This window comes from Macrobrachium rosenbergii, chromosome 50 (genome assembly GCF_040412425.1).
Source record: "Macrobrachium rosenbergii isolate ZJJX-2024 chromosome 50, ASM4041242v1, whole genome shotgun sequence".
NCBI lineage: Eukaryota > Metazoa > Arthropoda > Malacostraca > Decapoda > Palaemonidae > Macrobrachium > Macrobrachium rosenbergii.
In genome coordinates, this window is record NC_089790.1 from 11,998,001 (window position 1) to 12,021,426 (window position 23,426).

Consider the following 23,426-nt stretch of genomic DNA (forward strand, 5'->3'; position numbering starts at 1 on the left):
GAGTTTTCTGTACAGAATGTAATGCTGTCTGAGCCGCGGCCCATGAAACTTTAAGCCACGGCCCGGTGGTTGCCTGTATTATAGCGTTGCCAGACGCACGATCATGGCTAACTTTAACCTTAAATAAAATAAAAACTACTGAGTCTAGAGGGCTGCAATTTGGTATGTTGGATGATTGGAGGGTGGATGATCAACATACCCATTTGCAGCCCTCTAGCCTCAGTAGTTTTATTTTACAGAAAAAATAAAGAGAGATTATGTTTGCGCATTGGTATGGGTTCTTTCATCTAAAAGGAAAATAATGGAAAATGATACAGAAAATTTTTTCGTTTACAGTTGTTTTAATTTCTGGTGATATCTGGATAAAGTTTTCATACCCAATAAATAGGATCACACGAACACTTATCATTTATTCAGTTAAAGAATGATAGATAGGAGAAGAAAAAGAATATAAACAGGAATCGTGCAGTCAACGGACATTGAAATACCGAGATCATATTTCAAGCTGCAGAGATGTTTCATTGTAGAAATATACATTCATGGTCATAGCTTAATATAATACCTTTCGTAAAAACAGGGAGATAAAGAATATTTTAAATAATTTAATCTCTTCATACATACATTTATAATGTTATTAAGTGACTGAATTTAGAGACAAAAGGATAATATGACGTTCCGGCGAGTGAGTTGCCCTTGAAGCCAAAGGATGTGTCATTGTTCGGCCCAGTGAAGACACGGCATTGTTAACAATGGCCTCCTCCATTCATTTAAATATATTGATAAAGTCCTGAACTCGGACACGTTCTGGAAACTGGAGCGCCACCGATTAAGATCCTTGATTTCAGTGTTATTCTTAAGTAAATATTGGAATGTTAATACATAGAATAGGAAGCAAAAAGGAAAGATTAGAATTCGTTGGAATGTGTAGTGGTACTAGCATATATGCTAATTATATTCAAGTATTGAAAAAGATCGTGGTCTCACTCTGAAAGTGTCATCAAACAAAGGCAGTTATTGCATTATTTTCGTCACTACAGGGTCCGCCCACGTTCAGACTTGCTCTCCCGTCATGGATGATGGTTGTCTTTCGCCTTGAGATGCTCATGATTTCATAACCGCTTCCAAAAGAATGAGTCTTTGGAAAAGACTCGAGTTTAGGGAACAAGTTCGCTCTCTGTACCCCTCCCCCCCCCAACTCTCTCAACCGCCATGTTGAAAGAGTGAAGGGTATCAGGCATACAGGTCAGCCGTTTTCGCCATTTCTATCCGTACCTTGTGGGCAATGGCATGTTTGTACCTATCCTCAGCATTACGTCTTTTTGGCCTTTTTCATATTTCACAATTCTGGCTCTTAATACTCTTCAGTAGTGGCCTATGATAATAAAACCCACAGAAGCTAAAAGCATGCGGCCAATATCTTGCTATCAGACGCCACTCGATTGAATAAATTGGAAGACGGAGGACAAAGGTGTTTCCACTGCTTGATTTGAATCTGATTCAGATTCAACTTTGTGAACCCATACCTCATCCTGAATGAATATTCTACCGCAGAAATGATTTGGATCAAGCCAGAAGTGGTTGAAAAGTATCCCGGACATTTCCATTATGGTCAGCTTCTGTTAAGTAGTCCGTATGCTTTAGACACATCTTTTAAACTTGTGATAATCAGCTCAGTGGTCTGATAAAACTATAATAATAATAATAATAAACAACAACTTGCTCATCCCTTGATTTCCGTAGTCTCGGCTATTTGTTGGGCAACCAGACATTCAGTCATCAAAAAACAAGCAACAATACAAAAACATTGACATTGTTTACATGGATTTCCTTCGTGGCCGCGCACTTCGTTAAGGCTTAACTACCTACAATTGTCCTTTTTGTTATTTTGGTTACGTCTAGTGAATTTCAAAGGGCCTGGCCTTCTATTCGAATAACAAGCAATAGTGCTCTTGCGTAGTCATGTAAGATTTGGTAGAATGGGATCAGACCGAAATGCTTTAGTTATTAATTTCTCTTTCTTCCTTCATATATATATATATATATATATATATATATATATATATATATATATATATATATATATATATATATATATATATATATATATATATATATATGTATGTATGTATATGCATACACACACACACACACCTTGTTCATGTATTTATGTAGGCTGTAAGTACGCACTTCAGCAATCATGGGGATGTTGTTATTTCATGAATACAAGTTCGTTACAAAACATAATGCAACATGCATACACAAACACACATTGAATCGCTCATTTAAATTTACAAAACCTCCATCCTTATCGCACGTCAGTCAAATTGATTTGCATCATATGCTACATCACTTAATCTTATCTTTCACTTTCCGCCTCTAAGCAGACACTCGATCACTCAGTATCTTAAATCCTCCGCGCTTGTATCCAAAACGCTTGAAGTTTTCTACCTTATTTTTTTGGAAATTCGCATTCATCCGAATTCCCTATTTTTCCGTCGCCGAGGAATAGAAGTTGGACTAAATTACCTGAAATAAACGTCACTTCTCTCTTCATATGCAAAGTTTCATACACTCAAAAGATTCTTTTTCGAAAAAGTTTGGAATGCTCTGTGAACTGCTCGCTAATATTTTTGACGGCCGAGTTGCAGTCCGGTTTATAAACGAGAGGAGGGATTTTTTAAACTAAATTTTTAGTTTTCTTAACGTATTTTTAGAATTTTTTTATTTTTATTTTTATTCGGTAGATGAAACCTATTCATATGGAACAAGCCCACCAAAGGGGCCATTGACTTGAAATTCAAACTTCCAAAGAATATATTGGTTCCAACCCCCCACCACAGACTCCACACCGCGGCAGTAACTGATCATGTGGTTTTTTATCGCCAATGGGGAGGCGCGAACTCATGACATCTGAGTGGCAGCCAAGACACTAGCCACTCTACCAGCGACCAGCTTGATGTTAATGTTAGAATGTTTTTGGCTTACCAGTTGACCATAACTTATAGTTTCAAGAGTCAAATAGCAGCTGATATTTTGGTTTTGACTCTAAAGTTAGATTCTCAGGTAAAATATGTAGTCTAGCAGACGTCTTTCTGAATATATATAAATCCTCGTTGATAAATATATTATTGCAAATGTTAGCATTTTTCCGATGAGCTTTATATATATATAGTATCTATCTTCATATATAAAATATATATTGAATATATATATATATATATATATATAGTTATATATATTTTCTCTGTCATATTCATTGAAAATGTGTATTGAATGTTGAAGGAATTTACCACAGTTGTACATATTTTCTCTGCTCATGTTTATTCCTACCCTTCTTAGGTGATATATATATATATATATATATATATATATATATATATATATATATATATATATATGTGTGTATATATATATATAGTACAATTTATATAATATATATGTGTATGTATGTGTGTTTGTGTGTGTATGTTTGTATGCATGTATGTGTTTGTGTGTGTATGTTTGTATGTATGTATGTATGTATATAATCTTTTCAAGAGGAGGAAGTTAATGTAAATAAGAGCAAAGCAAGGTTTTGAAGATAATTGGAAGTTGCCAAGATGTAATTTTGAATATTAATTTTTGAGCAAATGGGTATTGCCATGGCCAAACAAATAATCTGCAGTCACAGCAAACGAAAGCTATAGACGTGCAGATCATTGCAAGTAAATAACCTCGAGAAATATTCAACGGTGAACTTGCAACTGAAATTGTGATCGTGAATTTGGTCCTCCCGAATTTCAGGGCCATTGCTCTGATAACCAGCCAAGCGGAAAGTCCCTGATAACCGTGCTAATAATTAGCCATTGTAATGTCACACTTGCTAAGTTGCTTACTCACCTCTTCACCCTTCATTGGGTAGCAGTGGATGTCTTAAGGAAATTCGCATGGATTTCGCAGTAAAGGGAGAGTGATGAAAACGGGGATTTCAGTTTATCATGTTATTAGCCTTCTCTTATCTTCTGTTTGCTTCCTTCCCACTATAAACCACCGATGTATTCCTGTCCTCTTTCCAGAGACATTACCGTTGAATGATGCTTAACATCAGCCTTTATTTAAAGAATCATTTATAGTTTCTAAAAAATTTTAAATGTTAAGATTACAGTACTGTCATTTTCAGTTTGTAATTATTTTTAAAATTTTTTCTGCAACTTTGGATTTTGGAGACTTCGATTTACATTAGTCATTTATATAATTGCAAGCTTGTTGGCGCGCGCTACGCACGCTGGAACCCATCGCTGCTGTCTCCCCTGCCCTCCCGATCCCCCACCTACCCCACCCCCACCCGGGCAGACAAACAGGTTTGCAGGAGGAGGGTGGATGTCTCCCCTACCCTCCCATTCCCCTACCTACCCCGCCCCCACCTAGGGTGGACAGACAGGTTTGCAGGGGGTGTTTGATTGTGCCATGTCTCCCCTACTGTCACCCGGGGGAGGACAAACAAGATCCACTTGGTTTTTATTAATATAGGTTACAATACTATTTCAACTCCATGGGTAAGAGAACCCTTTAAAAGACAAATGTGTTCTACCAGTTTGGACGGCCTGCCAGAGAATTCTCCAACAGTATATATGACCACAATGTGTCATTCTAAAAGGACACTGAGCCACATCCAAAAAGACACCATCGGAAATACTGTGAAGAGAGCCATAACTCCAAATATCAACAAGATGACTGTGCCTTAAGGTAGCTTATCATTAGATGTGTTACACCTGTCAACTCCAGCCAGATAAGCAACCTTATGCCCTACAATACACTATGAAAATCAAAAGACCCAGGGCCTCCAGATGATGAAGAGATGTGATATTCCAACTAGGCAGAAGCTAGTAACTGTCATAAATGTAATTGATAGCACCAGGACAGTTAATGACTACCCCCATGAACATTAGAAGATCTGCCCAAGCACACATAATCCCTGATAACGATACTATTGATCAGGATCATTCCACGCCTTTGGAATATTATTATTATTATTACCTGCTCGAATCTTATTATTATTATTATTATTATTATTATTATTATTATTATTATTATTATTATTATTATTATTATTATTGTTGTTGTTGTTGTTGACGTCGACTTGGTCTTGGGTGTCACCCAAAAGGAAGACTGATCGTCTTGGCCTTATTTTCCTAATTCGCCATAGCCTGAAGCCCTTACCAAGATCATTTAACCTTTCGCAGACCACAAGGCTGGAAATCCCATCCAACTCGACACTTATTTCAAATCTCATCGACTATGTCATTATCTCGCCCAATCTGTCAAAATAAATGGATATGTCTCAAGACCTGCTGTTATGGAGAGAGAATGTTACAGATATTCTTGTATTGATTAACGACTTGGGCAGATTCTCTCTCTCTCTCTCTCTCTCTCTCTCTCTCTCTGTCGTAAACACAAATCAACATAACCCCCGTCTTAGAAGGGTTCTTGTCTAAATTGCACTTCCCTTGACCTTGTTGATAAGTCACTTGCAAGTCATTGCACATTTGAATTTTAGGGTTAATCTTGAGGAAACGTTAAAGCATTATAGATTTTAAATAAGGGTAATAATAATAATAATAATAATAATAATAATAATTATAATAATAATTCTCAGAAAAATAGAGAAAACTTTATACAAATTGAATGCAGCTGATGCAGCTATCACATTCAATACTACATGTTTAAAAGATGGTCTTCTACCTAAATATGATAATGATAATAGTTATTATTATTATTATTATTATTATTATTATTATTATTATTATTATTATTATTATTATTATTAGAGGACTCAAGACTAATTATTCCTCTTAAATCTATGTTTTCCTCCATCTGTTTGCTCCATACTGGGGCAATACACGGACTTCATTAATCTCCGTGACACTTGCCATGCACGGCTGAACTTTTTTCTACCATTTTTGATAAAGCTAGGCACAGAGGACGATGGAGAGTTCTTTCAGAATGAATAATATTTCATCTTGTTTATGTCAAGTGTTCGCTCTCTCTCTCTCTCTCTCTCTCTCTCTCTCTCTCTCTCTCTCTCTCTCTCTCTCTGAGATATGTCACTTTAAAGTAAGTAATTACCTTTTTTATATTTTTTGTGAAACGAAAAATCTATCTTTTAATAAATTAATTCACTCCTTGTATGCCTTAAAAATCTACTCTCTTGGTTTTTAATTAGAGAAAGGGTATTTATGTTAAACTCCACATTAGTATAAAACAAATATAATGAAATGACGGGAATGCAGTAAATGAGCAGATAATAACCCATTAAGACAAGTACATAAGTAATTGCTTTAATATGAGGCTAGCCATAGTTATCGTCATAACAGTTTAGTATTGTAAGTAAATCAATTAGTGAATAACAGCTAGGAGTTTTTGCTTAGTTTCTCGGTGTCGTTTTAGAAATTTCACCTTTCTCCATAATGGGCGAGATGTTTTCCATGGCGACAGATCGTCAGATCCACCTAGATATCCATGAAGATTGAATCCTCTAGGGTCATTTATGCAGGGGGGTAGCGCCATCAGTGCACGTCATGCGATGCACTGTAGGCATTACTTAAGGTTTTTTGCCACGTCCCTTCGGCCCCTATCTGCAACCCCTTTCATTTCTTTTACTGTATCTCCGTTCATATGCTCTTTCTTACATCTTACTTTCCACCCTCTCCTAACAGTCGTTCCACAGTGCAGCTGCGAGGTTTTCCACTTTTTTCACCTTAAAAATACCTTTTTGTTCTGTTTCCCTTATAGCTCTGAATGACCTCAAAGGTCCCAGTGCTTGGCCTTTGGCCTTAATTGTATATTCAGTTCTATTCTAGAAGCATCATCGACCCCAAAAATGTTTTCACCGAGTTAAATCAAATTCCTTCCGTGAATCTTCAAGATATGTATATTTGTTGACGCAGAAAGAAGCCCCGAAGTAAATCCCCTCCCATCCACGCTGGTGTAAGCCATAACCGATAACGGTGCAAGATGAAAAGAGCAGAAAGTGGAGAAGGAAAGCGTAGCGAGACGAGATCGCATTGTTCTTGATGCCGGCCTCAAAAAGACGAAGCCTTTTGGATTAGGGAACAGAGCCCCCAGAGCTCGCTACTCAAACAAAGAAAGTGTGTGCAAACACAGAATCTCCTTTCGGCCATAAATTCCGCTTTTAAATTATGGGGATATAAACACCCCGAGGAAGGTTCCTCACCCATCATTGATGAAACGATTATACACTTATCTACATAAACATCCGCGCACGGGTCTCCCTCCTACAACCCCCCCATTTTCCCCGCCCCATTTACGTCCTGACATAAATTCCAGCTCTGGTGCACGACTGACGCCATGGAAGGAGACTTATTTATGCACATAAGGTTTGCTTTTTCTTTTTTTTTTATTGGATGGTTCATTAAACGGCTAGATAACGAACCTACCCATAATAAGACAAATATAAATTTAATCTGTTCAAGATGTGTTGGTTTATGGATGATTTCAATTGGGTAAGGGAACCAAGAGGCGATTAAGATATCTAAAATGTCAGTCAGAACATGATATCAGTTTTCATCTTATGATGTTATCAGGGGTACATTTTTTTTAGAATATTTTTTGTTATTGAGTATCCCTGAAGCGAGAAATGGTTTTTCAAACAAAAGCTGATTTGACACAGTCTGTTATGACACAATCTGTTTACTGCTATCCTTATCAGTTGAGAACCTGTTTTACAACGTAGATTAGAGAATATGCGTAAGTGTGGGAGCGCTCTTGTTTGGACATTAACCTCTAGTACGTCATTTTCCAACAATGACCTGCACACACACACACACACATACACACACACACACACACACATATATATATATATATATATATATATATATATATATATATATATATATATATATATATATATATATACTGTATATGCATTTGTCTGTAAAGCTTTTACTGGCTTACTTCTCCTTTGCAGCTAAAGTAACTTTACCCCGGGATTATCTTGGAAGAAATTCATTCCACCTCTATATTTACTAAAAGGAAAAAACATATTTTATTGGAGTATGTTTCCCGTAAACTCCTTAAAGATTTCCCATATATGACCCAAGACCAGTCATAGTGACGTGAGCTCAGTATTCGTGATTGTCTTTTATCATGTGTTTTGTAAGCGTTTTCTAGCTATCTGTACATTAGGTATTCATTGCCAAGAAATCCGTTTGTTACACAGAGAGAAACGTTAACGAAACTCCAGTTTAAATAATTGAATTAAAGTCTTGTAAAAGACAAACAAATTACTAATAAAGTGTATGAACGGGCTGGTGCAATGCATACGGTAAGGCTTCGCTGATTATCACCTGTTTTCCCAAAGGTGCCTAAGAAAGATCTAAGTCACACTTCACAATCATCCATCTTAGTGATACTTTGGAAGGCCTTTTCGCCTCTGGCATGGTCTTATGGCCGTATTTTCATGACAGTGTCACTTGTGATTTAAAATAATGCCCATTTACCCAGGGTTTACTGTACGTCAGTTGTTAGTGCTGTTCTTCCCAAGGAACGCGCTTAGATATCTGTTTTGATAGAGAAAAATAAGAATTCATTACGATGGTCAGACTCTAAAACCTTCTAATGATGCGGGTATTATTATACATTGATTTCATTTCGATTATCCGTATAAACAATCACTGTCCCTCCTCCAGTGCTCAGTGCTTTTGAGATGGTTTGAAAGGCTGGTGAGGAAATGCATATTGTTCAGACGTGCTTGGAGGGAGGAGGAGGAGATTAAAACATAGAAAGCGCCATGAGTAGATTGTGTGAAAGGGAGTGGATTTAGTATAAAACGCTAAAGCTTGTGCAAGATTGGTGTGAATGACGCAGTATTTGTAAGAACTGACACACTGCTGAAGAACATAATGTGTGGTGTAAAGCAACTAATGTTGAAATTTTCTGTAATGGGGCTTGATTCGTGGTTAAGCAGTTAAAGTTTAGATTGTATATATATATATATATATATATATATATATATATATATATATATATATATATATATATATATATATATATATATATATATATGTGTGTGTGTGTGTGTGTGTGTGTGTGTGTGTGTTTTAATTGTGTTTGTAAGTGTGTGTATATATATATACATATACTGTTTATATGTATATATACAAATACAAGCACACAAGCACACCATAATGTAATGTGCACAAGTAATCTTAGGAAACATCTAAAGCTGCACAAGACATTTGTCAGAGAGACAAAAAGCCTTAATTCTTGAAAGAGGGGGAAAAAGTAGAAAGGGCTGTAATTAAGAAGGCAGGTTGTCCCATTTAGGGTCCGGATGTCGACCGTGAACCTTTCCTATTCTCAAAGGACCTCCACGAGAATTTCCACCCATTGTATCGGATTCCCCCCAATATTTCCAATCAATTATTTCTTTGACTCGAATTATCTGCTTTGGTCAGAACTGATTCTGGAACATTTTTCCGCTGGAAATGTTGTCAAGAAGACACTGTACACATGCATGTATGTACGTCCAGTCGGCGACACCAAATTCCGGCCTGATATGCGTCAAACGAAGCAGCAAACAGTTCATTTCACCTCTGTGACGAACGTCGGTCAGGAAATGAATTCTTCCGCTCCGGTCCACAGGTCTCTGAACTTCGTATCAATTATGTAATATATATATATATATATATATATATATATATAATTATATATATATATATATATATATATATATATATATATATATATATATATATATATATATATATATATATATATATATATATATATATATATATATATATAATTCATTGCTGCAGATGGTTGCTGAGAAAAAAATAAAAGGCAAGACAGTTCTCGCTCTAACATTCGTATTTTGAACGGCTTAATGGACATGAACTTTCAAGCTTCGCGCACTCCCACGCCTTCCTTGCCAGTCTCTCTCTCTCTCTCTCTCTCTCTCTCTCTCTCTCTCTCTCTCTCTCTCTCTCCGCTTGTTATCTAAAGTACCTTGTTTTCATAATTATAATCTACTACAGCGGATGAATAGCGTAGTCACAAAGCCAGACGCCACCAAACGTCGTTATGAAATACTTCATTTCTTTGCCATTGATTTATAGCTGACTTTCATCTAACCTAGTGGCGTCCAAGCATGATGAACGCTTATTCCCTGACGACTTCGTTTTGAGGCCAAAATCAGAACCTTCATAGAAAACGAGTATTAGATCATGGAGTACTTGATCACTCTTAACAATAATAGCTATCATTCAAATACCAAATATACTCGTATATGTGGCTGGTTCGGGGCGCATAAGAAATTTACACATATACTGCACATACGAAAATACTGCTCTCAGAGGAAAGCCTATTGCTGCACAGTTATGCGTTTAGCGTTCTGAGGAGTGTGTACATGGATGATATTCATATCTCTTACTGTAACCCCATTGCTTATGAAAGTGGGGTTTATATGCTTACGTGGCGGAAACCTCAACAGTAACAGGTCACGACTAACGGTAAGTACGCTGATTTGGAAGCCAGTGTTCTAGATGTGTAGGAAAGCGGTATAACGGTTTTGCTGTGAAACGTATCGTATATAGTTTATTGTGTTGAAATACAGAATTGAAACTGGCATCTTTTTCTCAAACTCAGGAGATCAAATTGATCACTGAGAGATAGTCCCCGTAGGGGGTTATTGCTATCAGTGCAACCTCGGGCGGTGCACTGTAGGCATTACTTAAGGTTCATTGCAGCGTTCCTTCGACCCCTAGCTGCAACCCCTTTCATTCCTTTTACTGTACGTCCATTCATATTATCTTTCTTCCATCGTAGTGCAACTGCGAGGTTTTCCTCCTGTTACATCTTTCAGACCTTTCTACTCCCAGTTTCCCTTTCAGCACTGAGTGACCTCATAGGTCCCATCGCTTGGCCTTTGGCATAAATTCTATATTCCACCAAGGGGTATTGCCTCTTATCGAATTCTCTGAAATGCCAAAATATTTATCGTCTTTGTATCTTCTTGTAGCGGTCCACTCGAGATGTCACAATTAAGAACAAGGTATTTCTTTCTGCATTTCTCTGTGATTAGCCTCCAGGATACTAAGCACTGCACGGACCCTAGGGAGCTGTGAATTTCGCGAGGTCATTGTGTCGACTCTTGTGTAAGGTCATTCACGTCTCAAAGAAATTTCAAGTATTGTAATTCTTCATCCGAAGATGATCTTCACCACAGTGAACTTTTGAAATGGGGCGCAGTCTCAGGAGAGACGTTGCGATATCACTGACATCGTCATTTCTTCATTATCCTCTTCCTTCTTTCCATTTTTCAAAACCGTAATCACAGCTTTTGCTTTGGGCTTCCATTTTAAATTTGGCTGAACTTTTGTGTTCTTTGGTGTTTGTTCTTAAGGTAGTGATGGCTCTGAGACAAGTAGAATTCACAATTTTGATAATTTTTTAGCATAAGGGATTAAAAAGAAAATGTATCTCAAAGGTACTTCATGGCTGGTTTTGGATAGACTCTGTTCAATCAATATTTACCGGTCTACTTTTCCATATGCATTTTACATTAAGCCTCATCCTATTGCATCTGGTGTGTAACTCTCACTGAAAAAGCCTTAGCGTGGTGATGAGAGCTCTATGGGTTTATAGAAGGATAAATAGATTTACCAAGTTTCCCTGGGTTTACGTTCCCTCCTTGACATCTAATGGCAGAAATTCATACCTAAAGATAGAAAATAATGGTCACAATCTATTAATGGTGAAACAGCATAACGTAAGTATGTATGAATGTTTGTTATGTGTATGTATACATGTGTGTATGTGTGTGTGTGTGTATAACTGAATCACGAAAATATGGAGCGTGATGAATATATAAATAAAGACAAAATCCACGATGGAAAGAGAAACAATGGAGTGCAGCAAGGCCTTTCGACTTATAGTCCTTTAAGTAAAGGACTATAAGTCGAAAGGCCTTGCAGCACTCCACTGTTTCTCTTTCCTTCATGTGTCTATGTATGTGTGTATGAGCCAGCTCTAAGTAAAATTATTCCCTACATACGCCCACAGAATACATTTATGTGATTTAAAATGATGATTACAAAAGCACTGAAAAGTACATAGGTATATGTATCATTGTTCATAACTAAAACTCTTTTGTTTTATTAAATTTCAAAGATTTTTACTTGATTTTTAAGAACGTTTATTTTTTATCTTGAAAGACACGTGCCGGTCATTTCTCTCGCATCAGCTGCACATGAAATCGCTTTACCCCGACTTTATTTTAAAGAAGATTTTTGTTTTTATTTTTCTTTTTTCTTTAGTGTCGACAGAATTTTACGTTGGAATTGGAAACAGCTTCCTTCTTTCTTTCTCGTTAAATTAATCCAGTTATTTCGAATATTTCAATGCAAGACTCTCACCCACTCAGTGTTGAAGTTTGCTCTTTTGAGTTACATATTCGACTGTTACCGCTGTCAGCTAAGTTGGAAGAAGGGTATGTTTCCACCAGTGCCTGTATGTGGCTGTATGTTTGTCTGTCTGTGATTTAGTGTTAGTAGGATACCTCAAGAACGGATGAACAGGTCTCGGTGACCGTGGGTGGTTGGGGAGGTAAAATGTTTGAGGGTAACTCTGACCAGATGATTGAATTTTGGTTGGCGAGAGTTGACGAAGTGTAGGAATGGGGACAACCTCGTCCAATTTTTATTCAAACTTTTACTATATTTAAGTAAAAAAAAAACTGAGTTTTGCTAGAAATTTGATAACGGGGACTTGTAATGTCACAGTTGACACATTCATCTCGTTGCTGGGCGGCGAGATATGCCCTCACACTATTAGAAAAGTTCTGTCTTGAACACGATGGAGAATTTTAACTTAATTACATTTTCTAGTTATATAGGATGCTTGTTTAATTAATATCTCTTATTACATAGGGAGTTTGCCTATTTATAGCTAGTATTATTGTTGAGGATGTTTATTTACGTATTTGTATTTTATTACTTGTCCTAGTCTGTAAATAAAATGAATTGATTCATATTACATCCCTGAGTAGTTTAAGCCATTAACACTGAGTTTTCAAAACTTTGCTATTCTTAATATACGTCACTGTAATGTTAACTGAAACTCCCGTTAAAACTTCCACATAAAATATCTCATATGAGCGAACTGTTTTTTTTTTTTTTTCACGATTCTCGGTCTCTGTCTTACCAAGAGGCTAGACATTTTTCACTGTTTCTAAGGGTCGTTAAAAGTAGATTCTGTTATCGGTCAGAATACGCCCTGATTACTCGACCCTTATCGTAATCCGAGTTGTAAAGTTATATACTGAATGAATCGGTTGATCCTGTGCTCTTTAAAACATGATAACAACCTGTTTATTGACGGTGTGGTTTATGTCTGAGCAATGACAACAAGTGTTATTTAAGAATCGGCAGCATGATAAATGATAAAGAGGAGGGTATAGAGCGTAAAGTTGGTCCACAATGGAAAATCCCAGTTTTTTAGATATGAGATCAACCGGTAAATTGTCATACCTTCAAACGGTAACGAAACATGCAACGGACCTCAGAAGTCCAATGTTACGTAGGTAACGTTACCTTGAATTCCGGAAGCCAGCGGGGAAAGAAAACAGGAACCTGGACGAATAACGAAGTAATGTGCCGAAGTTATCGGTGCGTTTTCCTCCAACTCCCTCGCAACAACATTTCCTTCGATTTCCCGAGGACGTTTTAAGGAATTTCAGGAGCCACCTTCCACGCGGCTTTATATCACACAACGAATAGTCTCCAGATACCGTATAATGACCGAGACGGCGCTACTTCTAAATTACTTTAACGTTCGTAACTGCTATCGACAGCTGAGGAGCGAGAAAAGGTGAACAGTCGTCACCGCAGCTACTATGTACTGGAGACAGAATGCATTAATCCAACGTCACATACTCAACAGGGTGTGTTGCAAATACATACGTGTTCACACATTTATGAGATAAGGATCAAATCACAAACATCAGAGAATATAATACGTATCTTTTTATGCGATTTGATGCTAAAGGATAATGTACAAAGATCTTTTATCCGTATTTTAATCTAGGTTTAATATATTTTGTTTGAGGAAACAGGCATCTCTCCTGCTACTATAGCTCATCTTAACGATTTGCTTTGTCAGTCTCTAATCATGTTTCGTCCTTTTCTCGGCTTAATTTTTACGTTTACTTCAGTTCTTTTTTAATACGTTAATTCAGCTTCATATGTACTGTACTTCCTTTTGGAGCAAATACTGTTCCTATTTCCCAGTTTGATATTTGTTTAAAGTCTGCTATCTTTGATGACGTACACTCAACCTTAACAGGTATCTGAGCATTTGAGCAATAAGAAATTATTATCACTTCGGACTGTTCTTGATCGTTACCAAGGCTTCCTCTGAAAAACTTAGAGACGCTCTTTTAGTTGGGTTTTGACGCATTCCTTCTCAGCTGTGTTTAAAAGTTATCCGCCGTTGTCCTGGCAACGTGTATTCCCTGTTTACAGCTCTCTCTCTCTCTCTCCTTTTTTCATTGAGACCTGTATCAGCAGATATTAACCTAATCAGTATCCGCTGTCAATCTTCAGTCTATAATACTCGAAGTATCTGCTGAAACTTACTTCCCTTCTGTAAGCAAGTCAGGATTAGTTGCAAAAGACTCTGCATTAGTACTTTGACATAAGACTTCAAATTTGCAATGTACTGAATTTTGTTTTTCAGCAGACAGTTTCTCTTCTAAAAGTCAGAATTTTTTAGTATCCTTTACACCTAAATGCCCGTGTTTTGAAATTCCGTTCATTATAATTAGCACCTAAAGTCGATTAACACCTGAACGGGAAAAAATTCTAGGATTATTTTAGTATTTTAGATTGGCTTGGCATCAATATAAAACATATCTCTCCTTAGCATCACGAATGAAAACTAACAAATTCGATTCTTCCCGCAGCAAACACCTTCCCGAAAACAGTAAGCTCCAACGGAGTGATAAGATAGCTGTTTACCTTCCTCGCCTACAATACGAACCGAACTCCAACCGAACCGGAATCGATTTTGCCGAACTTGCCAGAAATAAAGATTAATTTCGGCGCGACAGATCTGGAACTCTGCTGAAGTTGAAATTAATATCTCCTGACCATTGTGACGTATTTCAGAGTTTGGTGAAGGATAGAGAGAGAGAGAGAGAGAGAGAGAGAGAGAGAGAGAGAGAGAGAGAGAGAGAGATTTCCGTAGCTGTTTTTTACTGAAGCAGTCACTCTTGTACTTACAAATTCTAATGCAAGCTTCATTTATATCCTTAAGACTTTTTACCACTTGCATCTATTTATCTTGTGTAACATACATCCTCAATGCCCTCCCCATAGCTTCTCTGTCAGTTCTGTCATAAGCTTTTTTTGGACCATGACAACCATAAAATACAGCTTTGCTTTCAACATCTCACATATCTACTTCATAACACAACACTTGATCTTCTTTGTCTAAACCTATGAATCCTTCTGTAATGTCCCAATTTCTCAGAATTCTACCATACATCCTCTTAGTATGGTAAGCAACCGTAGGCACCTGCAATTCCTACACTCCTCACTTTTGCCTATATACAAATTAACAATTCCTTTCACCCAGTGTTTCTGAACCTTTCCTTAATCCAGACGTACCTTACTCACCCTGGTCACACTTTCACAGTTTTCAACCTCTGCAGTCACATCAACTCTCACATCATTCAACTCTGCCTCTCCTCTATCTTTTACATTCAGACAGCATCTCTCCCTTTACATTTTTCATTCTGATATCCATTGGCTCTTTACACTTTCCACATTACAGTACTTCTACGTAGAACAACCTCTTATTCTCTTCCTTGATCACCTTCTTTATCAAATTCCCTCCTCTCTCTCCTTCACCCTCCTCTTGATCTCATCCCTCCCCTTTTTAAAAAGTGCACCACAAATAATCGCTGTTTTTTCCTTCGCTAAACTTGTCATTTCCTCATCTCGCCGCTCACTGTTTTTATTCCCTCCTCCCGCAGATACTGAAAATCATCGTTGTTGCAGGACGAAGTTATTGAAGTTTTCTCATTTTCCAATAGGGTTTCTTTCCATCAGGTGGCAGGGATGATTTGTTTGTTTGTTTTTTCCAGCTCCAGGGAAGGTATGCTCAATTGATAAATCAACGGCTTCGTCTGTTATGTCATTGAGTACAAACTAACTTGTCAGTGATTGTTCACAATAGAATTGTTGAAGATGGTGAGTTCTGAAAACATATGACCGAAAACGTAGCTTATTAAACTGACACGATTTCTGTGTGTGTGTGTGTGTGTGTGTGTTTGTGTGTGTTGGCTGTTATTGTTGTAGCTTGATGGACTGCTGTTGCTAGCTTATATCTGTGTTTGGAGATAACAAAGTGTAACTGGAGCATATGTATAAATGAATTAGTTGCTTTTGTAAAGAAATTGATACAGACACTGAGTATACATTATAGATATTATATATATATATATATATATATATATATATATATATATATATATATATATATATATATATATATATATACATACATAAAATATATATATATGTATATACTGTAAATATACATAAAAATATATATATATAATATATATATATATATATATATATATATATATATATGTATATACTGTATATATATCAAAGTCACTATCTCTCGTTGTTTCTAACCCAGGCCATTGTTCGAATACTGGCCAGGTTAGCTCTTTTCAGTTATAATACCCCTTGGGTATAAATTATTCGCAAGGTGTAGTTAATTTTATATTAAAGGATATTTATGGCTTATTTGTTAATATAAGAAAGGAGCGTGAATAAGTGACAAAATTCATATATATATATATACAGTATATATATATATATATATATATATATATATATATATATATATATATATATATATATATACATATATATATATATATATATATGTGTGTGTGTGTGTGTGTGTGTGTGTGTGTGTGTGTGTGTATATACATATATATGTATATATAATTGCCCCATGCAATTAGCTTCATAAAACTAAGTTATTCAATGTGTGTTCACGTAGCATTAAAGAGAAAAATACGACAATGTTTACAGTTGATATCCCCGAATACATGTGGCTTATTTACAATCCAACATACACCCCATACCTAAGATATTCTACAGCATTCTTGTAACCTGATATCATCTTGCAGAAGCAAAGTCTACAAAAACACAGTTTGTTTTCTTCATCAGAATCATTTAGAATATGACTTGACCTGATGATATCTTTTAAAGTTCTGTCAAAATGTGACCTTGATATTTCTCTTTGACTCTGTCTCTTGTAGGAACTCATTCTTTTTCAATCTTTTTAATGCCTTAAAGATAAATTTCAGCTTTTTTGTAATTACACAAGCCTTGCGAATATTTTTATCATGACTCCAATGGAAATGTAAAGTTTTTCACAAGTGATGCCTCAGTAGAGATTTAGTAAAATAATCATATATAAAAACTTCTCTTATATTAAATATCTCTAGATTCATAATAATATAAATTTTTAGTTCTTTTATCTCTAGTTCCTTTCGTTCTTGAACTTACTATTTTTCTATTCTTATTCATTTCGGCCAAAAGTACGATCACGCTCTATTTTTACATTTGAGCGTGATCTGAAAATCCTGGAATATTTGTTTTTCTCCTGGAAGGAAATTCCTCCCAAGCCAAGCGTCTGCGCCATTTCGGACTTTCTCATTTCCCCTTCAGTCACTCTGAAAGGGCGGGAAATGCAATCTCAGATAACCTTATTTTTGGCATTTACCTGAGGAGAGCTTCTCTCTCCGGCCTCACAAGAACTCAGGCATCACTTTCGCTCCCTTTCTTGACAACACATTCAGGCTGACTACTTCTGTTTCGCGTGTGACTACGGCGTGGCTGCGTCGTTTTGCCCACTGGGCTTTCCTGCGTGGTCTGTTGGCTTTACAGACTGCGACTACGTATTTTAGAATGCTGGGCTTGTGATTTGTTACGTAACCACCCTAGTGGTCTTTTCACATGTGACTGTGGCATGACTACAAAGCCTAATAGCCATCCTAGTGGTCTTTTCACATGTGACTGTGGCATGACTACAAAGCCTAATAGCCATCCTAGTGGTCTTTTCACATGTGACTATGGCATGACTACAAAGCCTAATAGCCATCCTAGTGGTCTTTTCACATGTGACTATGGCATGACTACAAAGCCTAATAGCCATCCTAGTGGTCTTTTTGTCACATGTAGCCACTAGTGGCATGTGATGGCATGACCACAAAGCCTAATAGCCATCCTAGTGGTCTTGTCACATGTGACTGTGGCATGACTACAAAGCCTAATAGCCATCCTAGTGGTCTTGTCACATGTGACTGTGGCATGACTACAAAGCCTCATTGCATTGCCGCCATTCTAGTGGTCTTTTCACATGTGAGTATGGCATGACTACAAAGCCTAATTGCCATCCTAGTGGTCTTTTCACATGTGACTCTGGCATGACTACAAAGCCTCATTGCATTGCCATCCTAGTGGTCTTTTCACATGTGACTATGGCATGACTACAAAGCCTCATTGCATTGCCATCCTAGTGGTCTTTTCACATGTGACATGGCATGATTACAAAGCCTAATCGCCATCCTAGAGGTCTTTTCACAAACCATGACTCAAAACCTAATCGCCATCCTAGTGGTCTTTTCACATGTGACTCTGGCATGACTGCAAAGCCTCATTGCATTGCCATCCTAGTGGTCTTTTCACATGTGACATGGCATGACTACAAAGCCTCATTGCCATCCTAGAGTTCTTTCACATGTGACTACAGCGTAACTGCAAACCTTAATCGCCATCCTAGTGGTCTTTTACATGTGAATACGGCATGGCTACAAAGCCTATTTGCCATCCTAGGGGTCTTTCACACGTGACACCGGCATGACCACAAAGCCTAATCGACATCTTAGTGTTCTCTCTCATATGATTATAGCACGACAAAAGCCTAATCGCTCTTGTGAGTACAATTTACGAGGCCAAACCAACTGTCTTTCGCTTCTGACTACGCCTCGACAACGATGCCAAAGTATTGGTCCAGCTCTTGCGACTCTTGTCTAATTCGCCGTGGATGCCACATGATGGACGACAGCTCAATCACCTAACAGAGAAGAGCTTCTGAGAAAACGCAAAAGAATCCGGCATTCGGATAAACTACAAACACTTCACAACGAGAATCAAAAAATGGTAATGATCACGATCGTTTATATGACCCAACAAAGAAAAAGAACGTTTGGATTTTCAATAACTTACAAGAAATATCGTATCCGGTCTCCTTATGAAAAGAAAGAAGTAAAAGAGAGAGAGAGAGAGAGAGAGAGAGAGAGAGAGAGAGAGAGAGAGAGAGAGAGAGAGAGAGAGAGAGAGCAGACGAAGAGAAAGACTCCTTTGAACTCCCGAGTCCCAACTGTCATTGGCCGGAACGTTGAACTTTCTCTTTTTAAATGCCTTAGCAGAGAGAGAGAGAGAGAGAGAGAGAGAGAGATTTACGTTATCGGTGTCCTCCTTTAATGTATTTATGGCTGTATCAAGAGCGATAAAACTTCCAGTTTTTTAAAGTCTTTTATTTTTCAGATGATTTATGAGACTTCTTATCGGTGAGATTTGATGTGCTGTGTGTGTGTGCGATTGAGCCAGACATTGAACTTGTAAGCTCTGAGAAAGTACTTTTTTGTGTCTGTTTAACTTCTTGTTTCTTATCTTGATAAGGAGACAAACAAAATTATCATTTAATAGAGTTAGTAATGTGAAATACATAATATGTCTTTGAAGTATACTTTACTTTTTCTCTTTTGCATGGGAGTCAGTTTGAAAAATATTGCTTAATAAAAATAAGTATTTTTTTTTTCTAATTTGTAGCAGCGCTGTCTGTCTAGATTCCGTTCGCTAAGGATGAGAAATTTCGAATTATAAAAGAGAGAGAGAGAGAGAGAGAGAGAGAGAGAGAGAGAGAGAGAGAGAGAGAGAGAGAGAGAGAGAGAGGAAATAACGGAAGAAATGGAAAATAGTTAGAGAAATCAAAGTGAGTCAGAGATTACGAAAACGTCATTGAGAGAGATTCTGGAGAAATCAGTGTGGGTGCGAGATTTTTTCTTTTTTAAATGAAAGAAAGAGAGATTTTGAATAAATCAGCTTTCGGGGGATTATAACGGGATATGATTGACTGAAAGGGAGATTTTGAAAGAAAAAGTAAAATAAAAATATAAGAAAGTCAGTTTGGGGAAAGATTTCAGAAAAATTTGCAAGAGAGAGAAAGAGAGGCTGTGGAAACATTATGTGGTAAGAGATTTTGGAAAACTTAGTGAGATAGAGATCATTCAATAAAATCCGTGCGGTTGAGATACTACTGAATACATATTTAATGAGAGAAATTACGTAAAAATGTGTATTGAAAAAAATTAGTGAGAGCAAGACGAAGAGAGAGATTGTGGAGAGATTACTGAATAGTTAAAGAGAGATTATGTAAAAATGTTTATTGGAAAAATTAGTTAGAGAAAACAGAGTTTATGGAAAAGTAGGGCTGGGGAGACATGTCGGAAACTTAGTGACACCTTATAGAAAAATAAGCGTTTAGAGATATTTTTGGAATTCTCGTGAAAAAGAGACATTGTGGAAAAATCGCTGTGGAGGATTTAGAAAACTTAGTGGGAGACAGATCGTGGAAAACTCAGGACGGGTGAGACCTTAGACAGCTTACTGATAGAAAATCAGCGTGGGAGGGGTTCTGGAAAAATCAGTGAGGAATAGTTTGCCGAATGAAGGATGGATTTTGAAAAATGAGTGCAGAGAATGATTTCTGAAAAGTTAGAGAGAGAGAGAGAGAGAGAGAGAGAGAGAGAGAGAGAGAGAGAGAGAGAGAGAGAGAGAGAGTGTGTTTATTGGAAATTGTGGAAAAATCAGTCTCAGAGATATTTTGGGACACTTTGTGAGAGAGATAGAGATTTTTTAAAAAACCTGTTTGCGTGAAAGATTTAACAAAAATAATAGAGAGAGAGAGAGAGAGAGAGAGAGAGAGAGAGAGAGAGAGAGAGAGAGAGAGAGAGAGAGAGAGGAGGGGGGGTTACTGGAAAGTTAGTGAAATCGTGGGAAACTCAGTATTTGGGAGATGTTTTGGAAAGCAGAGTGAGAGATATAGAGATTTTTGAAGAGCATTTGTGCGTGTGAGAGTTCAAAAAAATAGTTGACAGGAAAAGAGATTAAAAAATTATAGAAAAAGATTTCGGAAAACTGAATGAGAAAGAGATTGTCGAGAAATCAGTGCGAGACAGAGATACTGCGGATAAATTAGCGTGGGAAAGAAATCTGAGAAAACGCGGAAATTGTAACAGAAATTATGGAACACTAAAAGAGATTTTGGAAAAGACCGTATGAGAGATTTAAATGGTCTCTGAGGAAGAAACGTATTTCATGAAAGTCACTGAGAGAGAGACAGAGAGAGAAAAAGTGGGGCCGCCAGGAAAGAGAGAGAGAGAGAGAGAGAGAGAGAGGGATTTCAGAAAAAGCATTCCTGAAAAGACTACCAGACGAAAATGTTATCCTATTTATTTGTAAGTTCGTCACGACCATTAAGGGAAATTAAATTTTCGACCTTAGGTGCATTTAGGAAATCAACAGGAGAGAAACTACGTCGCTTCTCTTAACACTTTCGCTTTATCTACGCCTCTTTTGGCCTCTCTCTCTCTCTCTCTCTCTCTCTCTCTCTCTCTCTCTCTCTCTCTTATTTATTTTCCGTGAGAGTAAAGGGCTGAGATTTTATCTGGGGAATGTGCTCGTTCCTCTCGACGCTTCTGCGCTCAGGAATTCTTTGGTTTATCATGTTTTGGTTTCGGTGTTTTTCTTCGATTGCGTTACTTGTCATTTTGCGTGATTGTTTTGTTCAGTTATCACAGCAAACGCAACCAGGTGAGAGGAGGAGATTGATAGCCCAAAGTAAAATGAATTGGTGTACGAGGAGGTGTTTTACTTGATCTTCTCACTCTCTTAGATGTATCGTCACTGCCAGTCAGGAAAAGTTAAATAAAACCGATGCAGAGTAGACAAGCAAGCTCAGTTGAGATCTCTACGCAAGAAGAGCATTTCACAGATATTATAAATGCAAGTTACCTTCGTGTTCACTCGCCTTGAATTACCACAGACCCATTAGGATGTGTCGTTGCGACGTAGATCTTGCCTCCCCGTGGCCTGTGACTGAGACATGAACACTATAACGAATTAATAAAAAGGTTCATATATTTTTCTGCCAAAGTTAGGGTAAGGCATTTATGTATAGGATTAATGTATACGCAAAAGGTCTTCTTGTATCGAGACAACCAGAAAAGGTTTATATATTTTTCTAATTTTGAAAAAAATTATCTTGATGTAGCGAAACAGTCTGCCTAAGATTGAAAAGAGTAATGTATTAACGTATTAAGTCTACTTGTGTCGAAACACGTCAACGAAATGATTTATTGTAATAACTCCAGCACACTTCTTGTGTATTACAGCAAAGAAGAAGGACGGCTAAGTTTATTATAATCCAACACTGTTTTGAGATTTATTTATTAATTTTTTTTTTATGAGTGGTAATGCCCCTGAACTGAAAGGAGCCACTGCCTCAGCGTCTCTCCTGAAGTTTACTCTTGTATCATTCAGCTCCGGGAACCAACGAAGACTTAAATAGTTATTTCAGTTATGTAATGTTACGATCTCAAATTTTAGCGATCCCTTATGGTGAAAATAACGCTTGAAAGTTCTGAATACATGATGCTGTCACTTGGTAATGATAATAATCCTATGATAAAGAGGGCATGAATTTCCCAATCCATTTCTTGTTCACGCGGCAAGCTGTTATCGATACAACTCTCTACAAACCTGTCTTTTTCTTCCTTTTTTTTCTTTTCTTTTGTTTTCCGATGGCTTCGCTTTGTTTTGACGTGAGATTAAACTGCAGTGAGTTCAGAAATCATTACAGCTTCGCCTAGCAAACATTTTCTTTGAAATGGTGTTATACCACACTTCTTCAACATACAAACTATTAACGTAATATTTTTTTTTTCACTCAAACGTTAACATTTGTTAGAGCCGTCCTAATCACTTTGTAACGAGGTGATAACATTTTCTGTCACAGTCTCCTACGCCTGGCGTACAATTAATGAGTCCCAATGTCCGACCTTGCAACCTCTGCAGCTTATTATTCATTTGAAGGATTCAGAACCGGTAGGTTATTCACTCCACTTGCACCCTTGCAGTGACTTCACTTTGTGACATTGCATTCACGCGTTGGAGGAGTCGCTGTGTCTAATGTATTCTAATTTTGTTACTTATGCCTGTCAGGTGGGGCGTTATAAAATGCTGGACACTTGCTCCTCTTATCAGTTCCGC

At 37.2% G+C, this 23,426-nt stretch overlaps 2 protein-coding genes across 6 annotated transcripts in view; one reads left to right on the plus strand and one right to left on the minus strand.

The window, feature by feature from the left end:
- LOC136832601 (uncharacterized) overlaps positions 1 to 19,481 on the minus strand; it is a 56,900-nt gene extending 37,419 nt beyond the window's left edge. For 2 of the 5 annotated variants that reach the window (XM_067093788.1, XM_067093783.1), the window contains exon 1: positions 19,320 to 19,481. The gene's annotated coding sequence lies outside the window, so the exon portion shown is untranslated. Of the gene's footprint in view, positions 1 to 13,595; positions 13,905 to 19,319 lie in introns of those variants that run through there. The other 3 variants (XM_067093791.1, XM_067093785.1, XM_067093792.1) reach the window with 3 other exon arrangements.
- The window catches only part of LOC136832603 (uncharacterized), a 198,766-nt gene that overhangs the window by 129,198 nt on the left and 46,142 nt on the right, over positions 1 to 23,426 (plus strand). The window lies entirely within an intron of this gene.